This window comes from Pseudophryne corroboree, chromosome 5, assembly GCF_028390025.1.
Source record: "Pseudophryne corroboree isolate aPseCor3 chromosome 5, aPseCor3.hap2, whole genome shotgun sequence".
In the NCBI taxonomy this organism is placed as follows: Eukaryota; Metazoa; Chordata; class Amphibia; order Anura; family Myobatrachidae; genus Pseudophryne; species Pseudophryne corroboree.
Genome location: NC_086448.1, coordinates 32,638,405 through 32,660,928, shown reverse-complemented (window position 1 = coordinate 32,660,928; position 22,524 = coordinate 32,638,405). Strand labels below are relative to the sequence as shown.

Here is a 22,524-nt window from a genome sequence, read left to right as displayed (position 1 = left end):
CGACGGCCGACGAGCGACCCAGCGGCGGGGGGGGCAGTGAAGGGGGGAGTGAAGTTTCTTCACTCCCCCCGTCACCCGGCTCCGTAGACTTGCAGGCAAATATGGACGATCTCGTCCATATTGGCCGGCATGCACAGCCGACATGGCCCCAGCGATGAACGAGCGCGGGGCCACGCATCGTTCATCGCTGGGGACTCCACACTGCACGATATGAACGATATCTCGTTCATTAATGAACAAGATCGTTCATATCGTGCAGTGAAATCGCTATGTGTGTAGGGCCTATAAGTGAGAGGCATGTGTATGTAAGTGAGAGGCATGTGTATGTGAGAGGCATGTGTATGTGAGAGGTGTGTGTAAGTGAGAGGCACGTGTGTGAGAGGTGTGTGTAAGTGAGAAGTGTATGTAAGTGAGAGGCGTGTGTGTTTAAGTGAGACGTGTGTTTAAGTGAATGAGGCGTTTGTCTTTTTTTTAATATATATCTAGTGTTCACGCTAGGTGTCTGCCCCTTTTTTAGACAGCTGAATCCCGCCCTGCCCGTTTTTGTGCGCCCTGCCGCCCCGCCGTTTGCTGCCTGCCGGACCCCGCCACGTCGCCGGATCCAGCCGTGCGCCGCCGGACCCGGTACGTACATGAGAGTCCCCCTGGGCTAAATTAACCTTGTAAGTATTTTGCAGCTGTAAACATTAATCTCAGTGCTTTCTACCTGGTGCAGTGTGCCTCAGTGCTCTCTACCTGGTGCAGTGTGCCTCAGTGCTCTACCTGGTGCAGTGTGCCTCAGTGCTCCCTACCTGGTGCAGTGTGCCATTAGTGCTCCCTACCTGGTGCAGTGTGCCATTAGTGCTCCCTACCTGGTGCAGTGTGCCTGAGTGCTCCCTACCTGGTGCAGTGTGCCTGAGTGCTCCCTACCTGGTGCAGTGTGCCTCAGTGCTCCCTACCTGGTGCAGTGTGCCTCAGTGCTCTCTACCTGGTGCAGTGTGCCTCAGTGCTCTCTACCTGGTGCAGTGTGCCTCAGTGCTCTCTACCTGGTGCAGTGTGCCTCAGTGCTCTCTACCTGGTGCAGTGTGCCTCAGTGCTCTCTACCTGGTGCAGTGTGCCTCAGTGCTCTCTACCTGGTGCAGTGTGCCTCAGTGCTCTCTACCTGGTGCAATGTGCCTCAGTGCTCCCTACCTGACGCAATGTGTATAATGTGCTCTATCTGGCGCAATGTGTATAATGTGCTCTATCTGGCGCAATGTGTATAATGTGCTCTATCTGGCGCAATGTGTATAATGTGCTCTATCTGGCGCAATGTGTATAATGTGCTCTATCTGGCGCAATATGTATAACGTGCTCTAGCCTCTACCTGGCGCAGTGTGTATAGGAGGTTCTAACTGGTGCAATGTGTATTAGGGGCACTACCGTGTGGTGTAATGTGAATTGACACTATTATGTGGCCACGCCCCTTCCCCACGAAACAACGCCCCTAGATTTTTGCTGCGCACCTTCGGTGCGCACTGTCCATGTTTTGCCCATAGGAATGGGAGCACCAAGCATTATAGTATGTACCTAAGTTTGCCCATTTAACTTAAAAATTTACCCTCACGAATGAAAAATGTGCCCTCCCCGTGATCAGCACCCTGCCCTAAAAAAAAAATACTACAGTGAACACTAATTATATTGGCACACCGCTGCGCCAAAGCATCTCCATGGAGACCTGGTGGGTGAGGGAGCACTGTAGGTGTACTATAATGGTATGCTGGTGTCTGTTTTATTGTAATGACTGACTTGGAATGCGTCCACTTTCTATGTGTATCTATATTACTATTGGGAAAGGTACCTGAGCACCCTTCTACTGTTCACCCTGGGTGCGGGATAGCTACATATGGTATGTGTGTGTATGTGTAGGGGGGCACCAAAATGTATCATGCCTCCGGGCGACTGGGACGAACTTACGCCACTGTATAGGAGGAGTACAGTGCAGAGTTTTGCTGACCAGTGACCACCAGTATATAATATATAGCATTACGGTACAGTAGGCCACTGCTGTACCTACCTCTGTGTCGTCATTAAGTATACTATCCATCTACATTCTATACCTGTGGTGCATTTTAGTTTTGCAGTTTGCTGACACAGTGACCACCAGTATACTATATATAGCAGTACGGAAGGCCACTGCTGTACCTACCTCTGTGTCGTCATTCATTAAGTATACTATCCATCTACATTCTATACCTGTGGTGCATTTTAGTTTTGCAGTTTGCTGACACAGTGACCACCAGTATACTATATATAGCAGTACGGAAGGCCACTGCTGTACCTACCTCTGTGTCGTCATTAAGTATACTATCCATCTACATTCTATACCTGTGGTGCATTTTAGTTTTGCAGTTTCCTGACACAGTGACCACCAGTATACTATATATAGCAGTACGGAAGGCCACTGCTGTACCTACCTCTGTGTCATCATTCATTAAGTATACTATCCATCTACATTCTATACCTGTGGTGCATTTTAGTTTTGCAGTTTGCTGACACAGTGACCACCAGTATACTATATATAGCAGTACGGAAGGACACTGCTGTACCTACCTCTGTGTCGTCATTAAGTATACTATCCATCTACATTCTATACCTGTGGTGCATTTTAGTTTTGCAGTTTGCTGACACAGTGACCACCAGTATACTATATATAGCAGTACGGAAGGCCACTGCTGTACCTACCTCTGTGTCGTCATTCATTAAGTATACTATCCATCTACATTCTATACCTGTGGTGCATTTTAGTTTTGCAGTTTGCTGACACAGTGACCACCAGTATATATAGCAGTACGGTACGGAAGGCCACTGCTGTACCTACCTCTGTGTCGTCATTCATTAAGTATACTATCCATCTACATTCTATACCTGTGGTGCATTTTAGTTTTGCAGTTTGCTGACACAGTGACCACCAGTATACTATATATAGCAGTACGGAAGGCCACTGCTGTACCTACCTCTGTGTCGTCATTCATTAAGTATACTATCCATCTACATTCTATACCTGTGGTGCATTTTAGTTTTGCAGTTTGCTGACACAGTGACCACCAGTATACTATATATAGCAGTACGGAAGGCCACTGCTGTACTTACCTCTGTGTCGTCATTAAGTATACTATCCATCTACATTCTATACCTGTGGTGCGCCTCTTTTTTTCTTTGCATCATGTGCTGTTTGGGGACTATTTTTTTGAAGTGCCATCCTGCCTGACATTGCAGTGCCACTCCTAGATGGGCCAGGAGTTTGTGTCGGCCACTTGTGTCGCTTAGCTTAGTCACACAGCGACCTTGGTGCACCTCTTTTTTTTTTTTGCATCATGTGCTGTTTGGGGACTATTTTTTTGAAGTGCCATCCTGCCTGACACTGCAGTGCCACTCCTAGATGGGCCAGGTGTTTGTGTCGGCCACTTGTGTCGCTTAGCTTAGTCACACAGCGACCTTGGTGCGCCTCTTTTTTTCTTTGCATCATGTGCTGTTTGGGGACTATTTTTTTGAAGTGCTATCCTGCCTGACACTGCAGTGCCACTCCTAGATGGGCCAGGTGTTTGTGTCGGCCACTTGTGTCGCTTAGCTTAGTCACACAGCGACCTTGGTGCGCCTCTTTTTTTCTTTGCATCATGTGCTGTTTGGGGACTATTTTTTTTAAGTGCCATCCTGCCTGACACTGCAGTGCCACTCCTAGATGGGCCAGGTGTTTGTGTCGGCCACTTGTGTCGCTTAGCTTAGTCATACAGCGACCTTGGTGCGCCTCTTTTTTTCTTTGCATCGTGTGCTGTTTGGGGACTATTTTTTTGAAGTGCCATCCTGCCTGACACTGCAGTGCCACTCCTAGATGGGCCAGGTGTTTATGTCGGCCACTTGTGTCGCTTAGCTTAGTCACACAGCGACCTTGGTGCGCCTCTTTTTTTCTTTGCATCATGTGCTGTTTGGGGACTATTTTTTTGAAGTGCCATCCTGCCTGACACTGCAGTGCCACTCCTAGATGGGCCAGGTGTTTGTGTCGGCTACTTGTGTCGCTTAGCTTAGTCACACAGCGACCTTGGTGCGCCTCTTTTTTTCTTTGCATCATGTGCTGTTTGGGGACTATTTTTTTGAAGTGCCATCCTGCCTGACACTGCAGTGCCACTCCTAGATGGGCCAGGTGTTTGTGTCGGCCACTTGTGTCGCTTAGCTTAGTCACACAGCGACCTTGGTGCGCCTCTTTTTTTCTTTGCATCATGTGCTGTTTGGGGACTATTTTTTTTAAGTGCCATCCTGCCTGACACTGCAGTGCCACTCCTAGATGGGCCAGGTGTTTGTGTCGGCCACTTGTGTCGCTTAGCTTAGTCACACAGCGACCTTGGTGCGCCTCTTTTTTTCTTTGCATCATGTGCTGTTTGGGGACTATTTTTTTGAAGTGCCATCCTGCCTGACACTGCAGTTCCACTCCTAGATGGGCCAGGTGTTTATGTCGGCCACTTGTGTCGCTTAGCTTAGTCACACAGCGACCTTGGTGCGCCTCTTTTTTTCTTTGCATCATGTGCTGTTTGGGGACTATTTTTTTGAAGTGCCATCCTGCCTGACACTGCAGTGCCACTCCTAGATGGGCCAGGTGTTTGTGTCGGCCACTTGTGTCGCTTAGCTTAGTCACACAGCGACCTTGGTGCGCCTCTTTTTTTCTTTGCATCATGTGCTGTTTGGGGACTATTTTTTTGAAGTGCCATCCTGCCTGACACTGCAGTTCCACTCCTAGATGGGCCAGGTGTTTGTGTCGGCCACTTGTGTCGCTTAGCTTAGTCACACAGCGACCTTGGTGCGCCTCTTTTTTTCTTTGCATCATGTGCTGTTTGGGGACTATTTTTTTGAAGTGCCATCCTGCCTGACACTGCAGTGCCACTCCTAGATGGGCCAGGTGTTTGTGTCGGCCACTTGTGTCGCTTAGCTTAGCCATCCAGCGACCTCGGTGCAAATTTTAGGACTTAAAATAATATTGTGAGGTGTGAGGTGTTCAAAATAGACTGGAAATGAGTGGAAATTATGGTTATTGAGGTTAATAAAACTATGGGATCAAAATTCAAAATGACCCCTAAATTCTATGATTTAAGCTGTTTTTTAGGGTTTTTTGTAAAAAACACCCGAATCCAAAACACACCCGAATCCGACAAAAAAATTTCGGTGAGGTTTTGCCAAAACGCGTCCGAATCCAAAACACGGCCGCGGAACCGAATCCAAAACCAAAACACAAAACCCGAAAAATGTCCGGTGCACCTCACTAAATACACAAACATAATAGAACCAGTACCACACTTTCTAAGCACACATTCTCCCACCTCATGGTAAGGCTCCTGTCTCTTCTTCTTGGTAGCTACTCTCTGGTCCAGTGCACTGATTGAGGGCTCAGAACCACACACAGCAAACTAGGTAGAAGAAGTGGCTACCACTGGGCATGTGCAGCAGCTCTGCTCTGTCCCTTACACTGCATGATGTGGCGGCAGCTCTAGTAATCGTATTATGGGGCCGATTCAGACCTGATTGCTAGGCTGCGTTTTCTTACAGCCTGCAATCAGATCTAAACTGCGCATGCGTATGCACCGCAATGCGCAGGCGTGGCCGTCCACAGCAATGGGGATCGCCGGTCAATGACGGGATGGTGCAAAAATTCTGAACAACTGGCAATCGCAGGAGATTGACTATAGATTGTAAGCTTGCGAGCAGGGCCTTCCAACCTCTATGTCTGTCTGTTTTTACCCAGTTTTGTTCTATTACTGTTGTTCTAATTGTTAATCGCAACGGAATATGCTGCGCTATGTAAGAAACTGGTAGTAATAATAATAATTGACAGGAAGAGGGCATTTGTGACCGTTTTAAAGGAGTGTCTGGGAAAACGCAAGAGGGACCAGGCGTTTGGAGGGAGGGTGTCTGACGTCAGCTCCGGCCCGATCATCGCACTGGAAGAGTAAGTCCTGGGCTGAGCAGAAACTGCACAAACTTCTGTTTGTGCATTTCTGCTACACATGCGTTCGCACCCCTGCACATACACCATACCCTCCCCCTGTAGGCGGCAACTATCTAATCGCAGGGATGCAAAAAATGCAACCTAGCGATCAGGTCTGAATTACCCCCTATATACTATCACTATTGTCATATTTTCAGCCACTGACCAAGAGGAGGGGGTTCCGGGCAACTGGAAACCCTCCTGCGTTTGCCTATGCAATACTGACGCCGGAATCCCGATTGGTGAAATCCCGACAAAGGTGAGGTAAGTATGCTCGCCCCTAAAGCCTAACTCTAACCCTTCCTTCCCACAGCCTAATCCTAACCTCCCCCCAGTGGTGCCTAAACCTAACCCCCCTCCCCACTGCCTAACTCTAACCCCACCCGTAGCGCCTAAACGTAACCCCCCCCCCCCATTCTTACGTTTGGGATGCTGGCTGTTGGAATACCAGCGTCGGTCCCCTTACCCAGTCTGGATTCCATCATCTGCATTTTGACGAGTGTCGGAATTACGGCATCAGGATTCAAACTCCTGGGATCCCGACAGCCAGAGCCGGCCCTAACCAATATGATGCCCTAGGCAAGATTTTGGCAGGTGCCCCCTAGCACCGCCGCTAGTTCTGCAGGAGATGCCTGGCATGAGTCAGCTGGCAGCTCTGCTAACGTTGGGCATCTTTTGTGTATGAAAATGCGTCTTATTTGCTTCACTATGTGGCTAGGATGCACAAAAATTATATGCAGCATGCTCATATACTATGTGCGACTGCGGCTGTATCTGCATACGAAATGCTACATTACAGTGATTTCCAGGAATACACTGCAACATAGTATTTCGTATGCAGATACAGCCGCAGTCACACACAGAATATAGGCATGCCGCATATCATTTTAATCAGCAGAAGCTGCTGGTGCCCCTAAGCATACCAAATGCCCTGGGCATTTGCCTAGTTTGCCTATGCCTAATGCCGGCTCTGCCGACAGCCGACATCTTAACCGCATGTATCTTACTGTATCCCCTGTAACAAGGACTGTACATACAGGACTGTAGTGTCCTCCCCGTCTGATATTACAAGGCCACACCACCATAGAGGACATGTATCAAGCCTTATATAGAGTGACAAGTGGAGAAGTTGCCCATAGCAACCAATCAAGTTTACTTATCATCTCCTATGTAATAGCCCAGATCTGTGACTCTGTGTCTGGGCCTCTAACGCTGGGCGGAGTCACAACGCTGGGTGGAGTCACAGGCATACAGGGCGAGATGTACTAACCTCCACTGCTGCGTTAAGTGGCGTTTCCTCTGCAATCTCACTCACCGCTCCGCTGCCCGACGCTTCTCCTTAGCTCCCCCGTCTGCTTTCTCATCTCCTCTCCCTCCTCATCACTGCCGCGGCCACTGAGTTCTCATATCGCTGCGTTCCCCCTGGCCGTGGGCGCATGCGCACATCTCAACTAGTCCAACAAGCCTGTGTGCGCATGCCCGGAAAAAGAGTGAGATGTGCGCATGCGCCAACGGCCAGGGGGAGCGCACATCACATATACACCCCTATAACACCCTTATATATTACACACCACACACATATACACCCCTATATACTACACACCACACACATATACATCCTATATACTACACACCACACACATATACACCCCTATATACAACACACCACACACATATACATCCTATATACTACACACCACACACATATACACCCATATATACTACACACCACACACATATACATCCTATATATTACACACCACACACATGTACACCCCTATATACTACACACCACACACATATACATCCTATATACTACACACCACACACATATACACCCCTATATACAACACAGCGCACAAATATATACACCATTATATACAGTACTACACATTACACACATACATCCCTATATACTACACACCACACACATATACACCCCTATATACTACACACCACACACATATACACTCCTATATACTAGACAGCACACACATATACACCCCTATATACTACACACCACACACATATACACCCCTATATACTACACACCACACACATATACACCCCTATATACTACACACCACACACATATACACCCCAATATACTACACAGCGCACAAATATATACACCATTATATACAGTACTACACACCACACACATACATCCCTATATACTACATACCACACACATATACTCCCCTATATACTACACACCACACACATACACCCCTATATACCCCATTATATATACCTCAATATACCCGCCCCTCCACCACCCGCTGCACCCGGCCCTTCCCCCACCCGCCGCGCCCCCAGACCCTCTCCCCTATCCACGGCAACTCTGCACCCACCCCTCCCCCACCCACTGTGTCTTCGGACCCCCTACCCCCACCCGCCGCGCCCCCAGACCCTCTCCCCTATTTACGGCACCCCCGCACCTGCCCCTCCACCACCTGCAGTGCCTCTGGCCCCCACCCGCGGTACCCCCGCCCCTCCCCCACCCGCAGTGCCTCCCCTTCCCCACCCGCAGCACCTCTGTAACCCCTCTCCCATCCGCAACAGCCCCTCACCTTCCCCTCCCCCAACCGCAGCGCCTCCAGACCCCCGCCCTCATCTGTGGCCCCCACTCCCCCGCCCCCTCCCCATCGCAAAGGGCTTCACCATTGCACGCCCTTTCATCGTGCAATTTTAATACTCCATATAATACAAATATTGCACGCTAGAAAGGCGTGCAGAGGTTAAGGGGGCGTAGCCCCTTGCAACGGTGCGAAGAGCGCCCATAGGGCGCGATGATTCACCTAGTAGATATATATAGATATATATAGATATATATAGAGAGATTGACATGAGAGACAACTGTGCCCAGTGCACTCTAATAAAGCATTGCCCATATAATGCCCCATGGTGTACATTACGTTATAAGAGGGGCATGTGGGCAGACGTAGGCTCTGGGACTCTGCACAGGAAGACGGGACAGATATTCTGTTTACTACAAGCTATAAGAGAACAGAGAAAGGATTCTCAGCGTTCAGCATTGTGGCCCTTTCCTCCCAGGGATCTGTTGTCTGCGAGATAAGCGGCAGATGCCCGGCCTATCCTGTGGGCAGCTCCCATCCCAGGGGCAATGCTCTGCAGTGATGAGAAATTCATCTGCTGGCTTCCACCCAGAGCCCATCACAGGGAGGGGGGGGGGCTGTTGGTTTGAGAAGTCTCTGGTTTCCCGTGACATTGTCTGGAAATATATATATATATATAGCTATGGTGCTTCTCAGCCTGCACATCAGTGCAACGCGTGTCACTTGTGGTGTGCTGCCGCCGCTGCTACAAGGATAGTTGCAGATGATGAGCATTCCAAGGTGAACGTCTGGGAGGGGGGTTGTGTGTCTTTCTGGTTTGGGAAATGATATGGACGCTCCAAGTGTATAGAAAACATCCCAGTTCAGGGACAGCGTACTCTATACGCTAAGATCCTTTTACAGATTTCTGTATCTATAGGGCACATCAGCAGCTGCCATTCATCGCCAACTTGTCGCGGTGTACAGTGATACCGTCATGTCACGGAAACAGCGATCCAGCCGGCTAAGCGCGTCCACCACAGACAGTGCAGCAATCCCAAACCTGTTTCCGTGACATGACGCTATCACCATACACTGCGACAAGATGGAGATGATTCTCAGCTGCTGATGTGACCTTCAGATGCAGAAATCTGGTCACACCAAGCGCCTCACTGTGTGACCGTGTGTCCACCAGACCCGCCATCTTACACCTGGTGCTGGGACAGTATGGCTGATATGAGGTGCGGTCTAATGGCCGTGAGAGGAAGCCGTGGTCTACCTACTTTGGCCTGGGGGAAGGGGGGGGGGGGGGTTTGGATAATATTACACAGGTGAGAGCTTGTGTTACCTTACTTATAGAACCACCCTCAGGTGAGGTCATCAGCGCCATTTTTCTGCTCTGGTTATAAAGCACAATGATTCCTATGGCTACATGTATTATCAAAAAAGGGTTCTTGTGGCCACTTCTATGAGAGGCCTTGTTTACATTTGGATGTAAGTCACTTTTATTACACATTTCCAAGGTGGAGCAATACACTCCACTGTACCACCGCTCTCATAGGTATTGCTTTCAAAGTCGCCCTGAATTACTTTTTCAGAAGTACACAAGTATGGAAGACCGTTAATAGGTGTTTCTTAGCGCCTGTGAAAGGGAAATGATATTATAAGCTTCACTGGGCAGTGTGGTTATTCTACAACAGAGCTGATAGAGTTGTACATTGCACCTTTTACTCTGCTATACTGGTCATTTTGCAGATTACTGGGCCTCTGTTTTACCTCTTCTGGTCTTTCCTGGTTCCTGACTAAACACATGCTATTATACTGGTTTCTGGCATAGGGGGAGATGTATCAAACCTTAGAGAGAGAGATAAAGTAGAGGGGTTGGGCATGAAATGCCAGTGGTCACATGACTGACTGCGGCACCCAGTCAGTGTGAATCCCGACACCGGACAGGGCTAATTATTTTACCGCTCTCCCCTCCTCTAATTCTCTAGGGATGTCGGCTACGGCAAACACTACACCCCCCCCCCCCCCCCCCAAAGGCCCTAACCGTAACCCCCACCCCGGTATTCGTTGGTGTCCCAATGTCGGTCTCCTGTCGGGTGTCGGCATTCCAACATCAGTCACATGACTGCCAGCATCCTGACCGCTAGGATGCCAAATGCATTCCAAGTAAAGAGGTTGTCCACAGCAACGAATTGGCATCTGTAATTTTATAATATGTGCTAAATATGTGCTAAACAAATGGCAACTTCTCCACAGTAACTTTTTCAAAGGTTTTAATATATCTCCCCCTTAGGATGCCCGTCCCACTGACTGAGCCATCATGATGCACTCCCAGGGGTAGCAGCTAAGATTTGGTGGTCTCGGAGTACCCTAACACATGTCTGGGGTGGGGAATGGAGCGACTATAAGCTGATCCCCATGGTGGATTATCAGCAAGGAGACCCACACACTGGCCTGCAGGGCCCTAGGGATACGGAGCTGAAGGATATACTTACTGTACAGTGGGTTTGCAGACATGTAACAACCAGCACCGTAGGCCAGGGCCATGTAACAACCAGCACCCTAGGCCAGGGCCATGTAACAACCAGCACCCTAGGCCAAGGCCTTCCTCTCCTGGGTACTGTCTGGGGCATTGGCTGTAGCTAATTCTAGCGGAAGAATTGTCATGGCAGCCTACCCAGAGTGCAACATTTACTTCTGTTTCTCCACACGTTTTATGATTGACAGCAACCAGAACTGGTTTTGCCTATTACATTGACCAGAAATAATTTGAATTGGCTCCCGGACCACCAATTCAAGGCACCCCTGCAAGTGCCCTGAGGCACCCCATGGTGACATGGAACACAGTTTGAGAACCACTGGTCTATGGGGGTCATTCCGAGTTGATCGTAGCTGTGCTAAATTTAGTACAGCTACGATCATCTTCCCTGACATGCGGGTGCCCGCCCTGCATGTCAATGCCGCCCCCCCCCCCCCCCCCCCCCGCGCACAATTACAAAAGCATCGCACAGTGACGATGCTTTTGTATTTCAGGAGTAACTCCCGGCCAGCGCGCAGCCGCCGCGACACCCCCCCCCCACACAATGGTCCGGCCACGCCTGCGTTGGCCGGACCGCGCCTCCTAAACGGCGGCTTAACGCAGCCATTCAGTCTCCTCCCGCCCAGCGAACCCCTCTGTCTCAGAGGCGATCGCTAGGCAGCAACGACTGCCATGCGCCGGCACACTGCGGCGCATGCGCAGTTCCGACCCGATCGCTGCGCTGCGACAAACTGCAGCGAGCGATCGGGTCGGAATGAGCTATGACTGGCAACTAGGTCTCTGCAGTGTGGATGGTAACTGCATCTGGTGAGTAGGAGTGTCCATCGGCCATCGAATTTTTTTAAACAAATGATGGTCTATGGCCCATGGCAAGAGTTTTTATTATCCTTCAATGGCACAGCACCAATGCAGCAACATCGATTGTGGCACTCAATGTTTAGAAAACATCGGTGGCTCCGGTCAGATGGCCGAGGTCTGCAAATGAGCAGCACTCAACCATCAACAGCTAACCCATCGATGGGTCTTTCTACTGATGGTTTAAAGCCGTCGAATATCGATAGTATAGCCTTTGCTAGCCATCAACTGATGATGATTGTTATACCAATGTCACATGACAGGTTTCATCATGTGACACATTAAAAGGGTCTCACTTTGAACTTTGGCAGAGCCCCTGTCGGGTGTATGGCGGGAGGTAACAGATATTTGGCAGTAAAAACAGTCTAATGATTAAGGGGGTTCAGTGTGATTTGCCGACGGACACAATACCGACGGTCATAATCCCGACGGCCATTGATCTACAGTCAAAATACCAACACGTCAAAATACCGACATTCGTAATACCGACATGTTCAAAATGCCGTCATAGTCAGAATACCGACATTTGAAATGCCAACATGTCAAAATACCAACATGAGTTTTTTTTTTTTACAGTGTCAACATAGGTCGACATGGACACCGTCTAGGAGTACCGCGTCCCCTCGCATAGCTCGCCATACTTCGGGCACGGCGCTCGGCACACTATTATATCCCTCCTCCGGGTCCACTGGGATGGTAAAGTATGAACAAGTCTGTTTTGGAGCAAAACTTCCTTAAAAGCACATGTCGGCATTTCAAATGTCGGTATTTTGACCGTGTCGGTATATTGACTGTTGGTCAATGGCTGTCGGGATTATGACCGTCGGTATTGGGTCCGTTGGTAAATCAACTGCTAACCGATTAAGGGTTTAGCTTTGTTAGCAGGAGAGCTGACGAGGCTGTAGGTGTTGATAATGTCTCTTTGTATAAGGACCAATGCTACCAGTGGATGTACAGGCCAATAGAGAGCCTGGGCGGGCCCCGGTACTGTTTGGGGGTGTGGCCTAACTGTGGAGGCATGGTCATGCTTCCTAACAAAAATTGTGTTTTAAAAAGTATTTGCAACACTGCTTTGCTCCACAGGGGGGTTGCCGTGTACCCTTCTGCCAGCTGCAGTTTGGGAGCGTCAGCAATCAATGCTGACAGGCAATGTGGAGGGGTGGTGGTAATTAGTGCTTCTCCTTCGGTGCCTCATTGCTCTGTATCCTTTCTCTCTGCCCCCTGTCTTTGTGTGCCTCCTCTCAGCTTCCCTGCACTGCCTGTGTCCCTAATCTGTGCAGTGAGTGTAGCATGGCGGGTCCAGTGACATAATTGGAAGTACAGGCTGCTATGGGCAGGAAAGGGAGGACTGACTGCTTGCTGCTGCAGCATCAGCCGTATGCTTCCTATTTTGAAGGGTCCAGGGTCTGCGTCATCGGTTGTAGACTTCCTGGTGTCCAGGTCCTACGGCCAGCCTGATAGTCGCGATGGGGATCCAAGGTTGCGTCCATACAATCATGATTCAGGCCCTGAGTCAGATGCAGAATGCACTTGTGAATGCAGATAGCCGGGAACTGAGTCAGAGCACTTGGCAATGCAGGTAACAGGAGGCTGGAACAGAAGTCACCACAGCCAGGAGCCAGGATACTGATTTCACGGAGAAGAGTGTTGTTCTGGCAATAAGCATAGCATCAGAGAGGGTTTAAATAGGGAGCTCCCTGTGCCTATTGGCTAAGCGGATCATGTGAGCGTGACTGCAGGAATCTGGTTGGCAGATGCAGTCATTAGTGAATCCAAGATGGCAGCTCCCATGCTCTGCCTCCATGTGAATTGCCAGAAGGGTAAACACCAGGCCCACATGTAGATGTGCCAACACAGGTCTCAGGGATGCCAGACGTGACCAGGAGAGGCACAGATGGCAGTGACGTGACAACCCCTGATAGCCGGTGGTTTAGACCCCGATGTGTGACATTAATTAGGGTTTTTTTTTTGTATTTTTCACTTAAACATTTTGGACAAAAAGTGTCTGGAAATTACAAGCTGCGGTTGCACAAGAGGTGGCTCACTTACTAAGCATTATTTTATATCCACTTCTATTTAATTATGTCAAAGAGCTAAATAAATTAATCGTTTGTGCTGACATCTCAACAAGTATCGGACATTCTTGGCAAATATCACATTCAGTCCCAGCGTGTTTTACTTGGCACAGAAACTCGTTTTCTACAAGAGCCTCTGTAAGTCCCTCTTGCAGAACTACAGTACGGAGCGGAGCATGCTGGTTTTCCCGCAGCATTGCAATTCCCAGCTTCAGGTGACGGGGGGTGTTCCAGGGGATCCAGCTGTAATGATGTACTGGGGAAGGGGGTGCATGCTCATTTATGGATAAATATACAATTTAGAAACAATCTGATATCAGCGCATTTTCAGTGTGATCCAGTCTGCGTGATCCTAGGTTGCTCTCACAGGTTTCGGATGCACGGATATAATGTCATATTATGCTATTCAGGTCTGGAGGGGTAAGGGTTAATTTCCAGCATCCAATATGTGCTGCGGTCCTCCATTTGTGGTTTCTAAGGCCGGATTTACCAATGTCCAGAATGCAAAGCTCCGGCTCCCCCTCCTCCGTCATCCCCCAGTGACGCATGTGCTGGTCGGCAGCTGAGCATGCGTATTGGCTGCAGGGAATCCATGTGGTAGGGTTACACTATCACACTGTCTTTGCATGAAAATATTCATTGTCACACTGCGAATGTGGCATCAAATATGTCTCCCATCCACATTACTGTCTGGGACACATAGCCCTTTAGGGCTGCGGGCCCAGCTTATGGGAATTTGCCACCCTCAGGTCGCCACAGACAGCAGGTGCACAGACTAGGGTAGCTGCCAACGTGCAGACCAATAGGGAGGTATTTATCTGAGCGGCCAAATTCCATTTTCTAATCCAAAGCACCTTCTGACTCCAGCAAATCAGTTGCCACCGTGCCGCCAAGGTACGGTACCTGCCACCCCGTCACCAATGCCCCTGCCTGTAACATATATAGCGTAAAGCTTTTCCTTCACTGTTATAATATAATTCACCATGCTTCCACTTGTGTTCATTATAATCCCTCCTAACATCCACATTCCCACCCCTCTTACACAGACCCCTGAGGACGCTGAGAATCCGGCATCAAACTGGTATTACAGAAATCCCAGCGAATGTTACATTCTGGCCTCAGGGTCCCATGGAACCATGGAATGGGGCCGTGCCAACTTTTATTTTCTGCCCGAGGATAAAATATCGGAGCAGCATTTCCCTCTCTCGGCTCCACGTTTCCAGACGGCAGCCCCCTTTATCTTAATGACTTTGCTCTCCAAACACAAAAATGTGTCTCATCTTCATCCGGGGGCCCCATCCCAGCCTTCTGTGCTGCGCCTTCACTCCGCAAGACAAGTGCTTCCCAGGATTCCCTCCTCTCTGGCCGGGCCTGAGCTTCACGTTTACGACGGACTGTCAATACTGAAGAATACAATTGATTTTTGGACGTCACTTTGTCCCACACTTCCTCGAGGATGTATGTTCCAGGGTATTTTTACTTAACGACATGAGAAACAATTTAAAGCTTTCCATCTGGCTTCATCCAATAAAAATAACAGTTTATTTTTGGCAGGGACAGCCTGGTACAGATCATATTAATCTACCGCTGTATCAGGTCCCGGCTGCAGCAGTTCTGTTTATCTTAGCCCAGACTTTCCCCTCAGAAACATTCTGGAGGGAAGAAATAGTTGAAGTGATCCTGGGTGTTTTTTAGCTTTCAGCTACAGTAATCTCTAGCAAGTTGCGCCATAGGTGATACTGGTCATCTACTGCAGAACCAGATGCAAGGCGCAGGGGGCGTGGCCACTCGGTGTTATTGCCGCAAGTGGTGGAGACACCTGCCTCTGCTACATATGAGAGGTGAATGCCTCCCAAATCCCACAAATCCCTTCAAAATATTACTCTCCCACCGAAATTGGAACGTTTTAAGCAGACTTGCCTACTCTCCCGGAATGGCCGGGAGGCTCCCGAAAATCGGGTGACCCTCCCGGCCCCCCGGAAGAACAGGCAAGTCTCCCTATTTCAGGGGTTCCCCACTGCCCGGCCGCCCACTTAGCGAGTAAAGTGGGCGGTCCGGGCAGGCGATGATGCGATTCTTGTTGAATCGCGTCATCATAGCCACGCCCCCTGCTGTATAATGCCGGTAATAGCGGCATTACACAGCGGGGGGCGTGGCTTACGTGACGCGATCCCGCAACCACGCCCCCGTCCCGCCTCCGCCACGCCTCTGACCCGCCCCCCTCTGCACGCCCCATCACTGCCCGCCCCCCTCTTGAGCCGTCCTGGCTGCTCTCTCCCGGAGAGAGCAGCCAGAAAGTCGGCAAGTATGGTTTTAAGTCATGAAAATTATCATGCATTCATAGGCCTATGATTTACTTTCTGTGGCTGGCTAAATTCAAGCTGCAACCAGGGATGTATTTAGGGGTCTGAGCTCCCCTGGCAAAGTAAAGGACTGTGCCCCCCCCCCACCCCCCCGTATTTGAAATAGGGAAGGCACGTGTACCAAAAAAAGGGCGTGGCCACGCAATAGTACCCCAATTCAAATTACACCACAATAGTGTGCCTTACATTACACAGCGCAGTAATGTACAGTACATTATTCACGTTATGCTACACAGTAGTACCAGGGGTGTCTCTAGAGAGGAGGGGACCCGTGTGCAGACTCCATGTTTGGGCCCCCTCCTCTCTCGTAGCCGTCACCGCTGCTGCTAGCGCTCTGAGCGCTGTAGACTCTGGCACAGTGCTAGAGTCTACAGCGCATGCGCAGGACTCAGAAAAATGGCCACCGCGACATTTTTTTGAAGTCCTACGCATGTGCTGTAGACTCTGGCACTGTGCCAGAGTCTCTAGTGCTTAGTTCGCTAGTAGCGGCGGTGACGGCTACAGGAGAGGAGGGGGCCCACACACAGTCAGAGATGGACTCTGGAAAGGTAAGTATAGGAGAAATGGGTGCAATGTGTGCGGTGTGGGCCCCCCGGGACTCAGGGGCCCATGTTATAGATACGCCACTGAGTACTACCCCTTATACACATTATGCCACACAGTAGTGCCCATATATATGGGAAGGCGTGCACGATCCTGGGAAAGTGGGCGTGGCCTCACAATTTTATATTATGATATCAAACTATAAATATATAATCACACCCCCTACACATGCACACACACAATTAGCAGCATTACACACAATACCCACAGTAGTTCTCCTTACACATAATGTCCCGAATATAGTGTGAGATGCACATAATGTCCCCCAGTATAGTGCCAGTTACACATAATGACCCCACTAGTGCAGTGCCAGATACACATAATGCCTCTGAGTGTAGTGCCAAATACACATATGCCCCCACAGTGCCAGATACACATACAGTATGCTCCCACAGAACCAGACACTCGTTTGCCCCCACAGTGCCGGACACTCAAATGCCCCCATAGTGCCAGATACACGTATGCACCCACAGTGCCAGATACACATATACCCCAACAGTGCCAGATACACATATGCCCCAACAGTGCCAGATACACGTATGCCCCCACAGTGCCAGATACACATATACCCCAACAGTGCCAGATACACATATGCCCCCACAGTGCCAGATACACATATACCCTAACAGTGCCAGATACACGTATGCCCCCACAGTGCCAGATACACATATACCCCAACAGTGCCAGATACACATATGCCCCCACAGTGCCAGATACACGTATGCCCCCACAGTGCCAGATACACATATACCCCCACAGTGCCAGATACACATATGACCCCACAGTGCCAGATACATGTATGCCCCCACAGTGCCAGATACACATATACCCCCACAGTGCCAGATACACATATGCCCCCACAGTGCCAGATACACATATGCCCCCATAGTGCCAGATACACATACAGTATGCTCCCACAGAACCAGATACTCGTTTGCCCCCACAGTGCCGGACACTCAAATGCCCCCATAGTGCCAGATACACATATGCCCCCACAGTGCCAGATACACATATACCCCCACAGTGCCAGATACACATATGCCCCCACAGTGCCAGATACATGTATGCCCCCACAGTGCCAGATACACATATGCCCCCACAGTGCCAGATACATGTATGCCCCCACAGTGCCAGATACACATATACCCCAACAGTGCCAGATACACATATGCCCCCACAGTGCCAGATACACATACAGTATGCTCCCACAGAACCAGATACTCGTTTGCCCCCACAGTGCCGGACACTCAAATGCCCTTATAGTGCCAGATACACATATGCTCCCACAGTGCCAGATACACATATACCCCCACAGTGCCAGATACATGTATGCCCCCACAGTGCCAGATACACATATACTCCCACAGTGCCAGATACACATATACTCCCACAGTGCCAGATACATGTATGCCCCCACAGTGCCAGATACACATATACCCCCACAGTGCCAGATACACATATGCCCCCACAGTGCCAGATACACATACAGTATGCTCCCACAGAACCAGATACTCGTTTGCCCCCACAGTGCCGGACACTCAAATGCCCCCATAGTGCCAGATACACATATGCCCCCACAGTGCCAGATACACATATACCCCCACAGTGCCAGATACACATATGCCCCCACAGTGCCAGATACACGTATGCCCCCACAGTGCCAGATACATGTATGCCCCCACAATGCCAGATACACGTATACCCCAACAGTGCCAGATACACATATGCCCCCACAGTGCCAGATACACATACAGTATGCTCCCACAGAACCAGATACTCGTTTGCCCCCACAGTGCCGGACACTCAAATGCCCCCATAGTGCCAGATACACATATGCCCCCACAGTGCCAGATACACATATACCCCCACAGTGCCAGATACACATATGCCCCCACAGTGCCAGATACACATATACCCCCACAGTGCCAGATACACATATGCCCCCACAGTGCGAGATACACGTATGCCCCCACAGTGCCAGATACATGTATGCCCCCACAGTGCCAGATACACATATGCCCAGACAGTGCCAGACACACATATTCCCCCATGTTGATTTTACTATTAAAGGCAGCACTTTTAGGTAGATTCACTTTTAGAGGCGGCAGCTATCCCCCCACCCCCATGTAGTTCCTCAACAGCAGGGATGCCCATTAATGATCAAAGAATGCAGCAGCAGCCACTGTAATTGGCGCCGGGGTCCTACACCACACCACAATACAGACAAGAAACTCTACATACTGTAAACTACACCTCCCAGCAGCCACTGCTGCATGCTGTGATCGTTACTGGGCATCCATGCTGGTGAGGAACTACACGGGGGTGGGGGGATAGCTGCTGCCACTAAAAGTGAATCTACAGTACCTACTGCCCGCGGGTGGCACCTCTGGATGGTGCCCCTCCTCGACTGGCGCCCCTGGCGAGTGCCATCCTGGCCAATAGGAAGATACACCCCTGCCTGCCACTCACCTGGACAAATCATAGGTGTCCCGAATTAAAGGGATATTATGTCAATCTATAGTTGCCTACCCTCCCTCATTCTGCAGGAGACTCCCTGAAATAGCAGCAATCTCCCTGACTCCCTGAATAGACCAGCAATCTCCCTGATTTTACCTTACCCCCATTATATAGCTGTAACATTCTTGGGGATATATACATTCATATGGGCTCATCAGCGCCATTTCCGGGCAATCTGATGCATTCATATACAGTCATCAGACTCTGCAGCATGTTTACGCACGGTAATAAAACAATATTGAGTATTACCAAAGAGACAGCACCCATGTAAGGGCTGTAGGAGGGGCGGATAAATACATACTGTAAAACTGTCTGGCAGGTCATGTATAGTATATAAAGGGGGACATTTACTAAGCAGTGATAAGAGCGGAGAAGTGAGCCAGTGGAGAAGTTGCTCCATCAACCAATCAGCAGCTCTGTATAATTTTATAGTATACAAATTATAGATGTTACTTCAGTGCTGATTGGTTGCCATGGGCAACTTCTCCACTGGCTCACATCTCAAATGTCCACCTAAGTCCTGTTTGGGGTCCTGAGGATCTGTTAGGATGCTGGGTCTAATGCCTGTTTATACGCTATGCTGATGTTCATGCAACTGAGAGACTATCGGCAGACTGCGTATGTGCCGCGATCGCGCTGCGCAGGCCTTGGAGAGAGATAAAGTGCCAGCCAATCAGGTAACTGCCATGTTATAGGCTGTGCTTGAAAAATGACAGCTAGGAGCTGATTGGTTGGTACTTTATCACCGTCCCCTCAGTCTGTTGCTGCTCGCACTGTTCCTGTGTGCGTTCCTAGTCTCCAGTGACATCCTGAAAACCTGCTCAGAATTTCTCTACAGTGTTCTGGTTCCATTGCCATCCAGGCGAACCTGCATTTACCGAGTGTATGTTGCTGCTGTCCCAGGTGCCCCGGTTATATGTAAGTCACCACGTGCCTCATGCTGTATTCCGGCTTATCCTGCCTGCAAGTTTTGGAACCACTGTATAGATCAATCAATGGTCAGTAGACTAATTGCATACCGTGAAGAATATATGTTCACTTTTAAATGGTTGACCAGACAACCCTACAGGCATGTATCCAGACCCAGGTCAGACGTGGAAGTGCATGGTTGCGGAGCTGCAATATTCTCTATGCCCTGATCGCTATATACAGCAGGTAGATGTCCGTGTTTAGTTCTTGACTACTAACTACAACAGCATAAGGAAACCTGTCTCTCTCCAACTTGTGGAACTACATGTCCCAGCATGCCCCTGTCAGCCTTGACAACAGCTGGCAAACCACAGTAATTAGTACCCAACCTGATGCATGCACCTGTACTAGTGTTGGCGGGCGCATTTGATAGACACGTCATAATTCCTTTCGCTATACCTTAGATTCCAGGGAGGCCTAACACAGTACTCCTACTCTACCCCTACCATGTCTGTGACCGTACACACCCGTACACTCCAGCCGGAATGTCTTGCTAAGGCCCGGTCCGCCATCTTTCTCTCAGTTTTTATTATTCGTCGGCTCTAGGTGTTGGGGTTCCTAGTTGGGGTACTCTGGCAGCTTCTGATTCCAGCGCGGCTTGCTCAGGGCACGATGTGACATGGACGGCTTCAAAGGAATGCGCACAGGGGATGTAATCTGTGTATCAGAACTGGCAGTGACATGCTTGACATCTCTATATGGTGGTCTGTGAATGGCGTTGCCCAACAATGGTGGCTGGGTGGTTTCCACTATTTACCAACCGCATTAGGGTTAGGCTGCGGGGTGGGGGTTAGGTCTAGGATGCGGGGAATTATGGTCGGGCTATGGGGAAGGTTAGGGTTAGGCTGCGGGGGGGTTAGGTCTAGGATGCGGGGAATTATGGTCAGGCTATAGGGAAGGTTAGGGTTAGGCTGCGGGGGGTTAGGTCTAGGATGCGGGTAATTATGGTCAGGCTATGGGGAAGGTTAGGGTTAGGCTGCGGGCGGTTAGGTCTAGGCTGCGGGGAATTATGGTCAGGCTATGGGGAAGGTTAGGGTTAGGCTGTGGGCGGTTAGGGTTAGGCTGCGGGGAATTATGGTCAGGCTATGGGGAAGGTTAGGGTTAGGCTGCAGGGGGTTAGGATCAGGCACAAGAGGGAGGGTTAGGGTTAGGCTGCGGGGAGGGTTAGGGTTAGGCTGTGGGGGTTAGGATTAGGCTACGTGAAATTTAGGGTTAAGCTGTGGGGAGGGTTAGGCTATGGGAAAAGTTAGGGTTAGGCTGCGGGGGGGATAGGCTACGGGAAAAGTTAGGGATAGGCTGCGGGGGTTAGGATTAGGCTACGGGGAAAGTTAGGGTTAAGCTGCGGGGAGGGTTAGGGTTAGGCTACGGGAAAAGTTAGGGTTAGGCTGCGGGGGGGGGGGATAGGCTACAGGAAAATTTAGGGTTAGGCTGGCGGGAGGGTTAGGGATAGGCTGCAGGGGTTAGGATTAGGCTACGGGGGAAAGATAGGGTTAAGATTAGAGATGTGCACCGGAAATTTTTCGGGTTTTGTGTTTTGGTTTTGGGTTCGGTTCCGTGGCCGTGTTTTGGGTTCGAACGCGTTTTGGCAAAACCTCACCGAATTTTTTTGTCGGATTCGGGTGTGTTTTGGATTCGGGTGTTTTTTTCAAAAAACCCTAAAAAACAGCTTATATCATAGAATTTGGGGGTCATTTTGATCCCAAAGTATTATTAACCTCAATAACCATAATTTCCACTCATTTTCAGTCTATTCTGAACACCTCACACCTCACAATATTATTTTTAGTCCTAAAATTTGCACCGAGGTCGCTGGATGACTAAGCTCAGCGACCCAAGTGGCCGACACAAACACCTGGCCCATCTAGGAGTGGCACTGCAGTGTCACGCAGGATGGCCCTTCCAAAAAACACTCCCCAAACAGCACATGACGCAAAGAAAAAAAGAGGCGCAATGAGGTAGCTGTGTGACTAAGCTCAGCGACCCAAGTGGCCGACACAAACACCTGGCCCATCTAGGAGTGGCACTGCAGTATCACGCAGGATGGCCC

General features: G+C 49.8%; 1 protein-coding gene across 5 annotated transcripts in view; it reads left to right on the top strand.

The window, feature by feature from the left end:
• Positions 1-22,524, top strand: part of GPR20 (G protein-coupled receptor 20) — a 141,492-nt gene that overhangs the window by 92,514 nt on the left and 26,454 nt on the right. The window contains exon 2 of one of the 5 annotated variants that reach the window (XM_063921198.1): positions 12,527-12,646. The exons of 2 other annotated variants lie outside the window; for them this stretch is intronic. The gene's annotated coding sequence lies outside the window, so the exon portion shown is untranslated. Of the gene's footprint in view, positions 1-413; positions 663-12,526; positions 12,647-22,524 lie in introns of those variants that run through there. 2 more of the 5 variants (XM_063921199.1, XM_063921200.1) reach the window with 2 other exon arrangements.